Below are 1,440 nucleotides of genomic sequence, written 5' to 3'. Positions count from 1 at the left end.
AACAACAACAGCAACAAAATATTTGTCTTGGATCCTATTGAAGGTTTATTTTTTTAAGAACTTAAAAGATTTGTTTTTAGGACTTAAAATTTTTTTTTTTTTATAACATGAGCAACAAAGAGAGAATCAGTGAAAATCATCAATGTTTTTGGCCTAGAACCCAACTCAGAAGCACTGGAAAATCTTGCTCAGTGATGTCTTTTTACATTTATATTATTTAGGTGACAGAACTGTGAGTCAATAAATATTTAGTATGCACTTACTATATGCCAGGCACTAATCTAAGTGCTCAGGATGCAAAGAAAAGTAAAAGATAGCCCAGCTCTCAGGGAGCTCAAAGTTTGATGGGGGAAATAGCATGCAAACAACTATGTACAAAAAAGACATAAACATATAAATTCTGTTTTTTGAATGTAGAAATGTTCTAGTTTGTTAATACTTACCAAGTTCATAGTAATAAAAAAAAACTTTTAAAAATACAGGATAAATTGGAAATAATCAGCAGTTATAAGGCACTAGCATTAAGAGGGATTGGAAAAGGCTTCTTGGAGAAGGTGAGGTTTTAGTTGAGACTTGAAGTTAGGGAAACAAGAAAGCAGAGATGAAGAGTGAGAGCATTCCAAGTGTGGGAGATAGGCACAAAAAATGCCTGCATAAGGAAATGGATTGACTTGTGTGAAGAACAGCAAGGAATCCACTATCACTAGTTCTCAAAGTATATGGGGTGGGGGAGAGGGTTAAGGTATAAGAAAACTAGAAAGGTAGGGGAAGTAGGTGATGAAGGACTTTGAATGTGAAAGAGGATTTACTGTTTAATCCTGTGGGTAATAGGGATTCCTTGGAGTTTATTGAGTGGTAGAGGGGTGATCAGGGTGGTCAGAACTGCATTTTAAGATCATTTTGACCACTGAATGGAAGATGGACTGGAAAGGGGAGAGACTTGTGGCAGGAAGACCAACCGGCAGGCAATATTGCATTAGTCTAAGAATGGAGTGATGAGGGTCTGTACCATGATGGTGGCAGTATCAGAGAAGGGGCTTATGCAAGAGGGGTTATAAAGGTAAAATCAACAAGCCTGATTTTTTTTTAAATTATTAACTTCTGTGTTAGAATCAATACTGTGTATTGGTTCCAAGGCAGAAGAGCAGTAAGGGTAGGAAAAAACTTATTCAGTGTCACACAGCTAGGAAGTATCTGAGGCCACATTTGAACTCGGGACCTCCCATCTCTTGACTGGCTCTCAATCCACTAGATCTCCTCCCTCCCCCCCACATTATTGATTCTAATATAGAAGTTAGGGGCTTAAAAAAAAGATTTCTATGGGACATTCATTTCAAAATATCCAATGGGCAGTTTGAGATGTTGGATATCAGCAGAGAGGATGGGGCTGGATAAGTAGATTTGAGAATCAACAGAATAGGGATGGAAATTGAATCCATG

The sequence above is a fragment of the Gracilinanus agilis genome, chromosome 4, assembly GCF_016433145.1.
Source record: "Gracilinanus agilis isolate LMUSP501 chromosome 4, AgileGrace, whole genome shotgun sequence".
Lineage (NCBI taxonomy): Eukaryota > Metazoa > Chordata > Mammalia > Didelphimorphia > Didelphidae > Gracilinanus > Gracilinanus agilis.
This window is presented reverse-complemented; position numbering follows the sequence as displayed.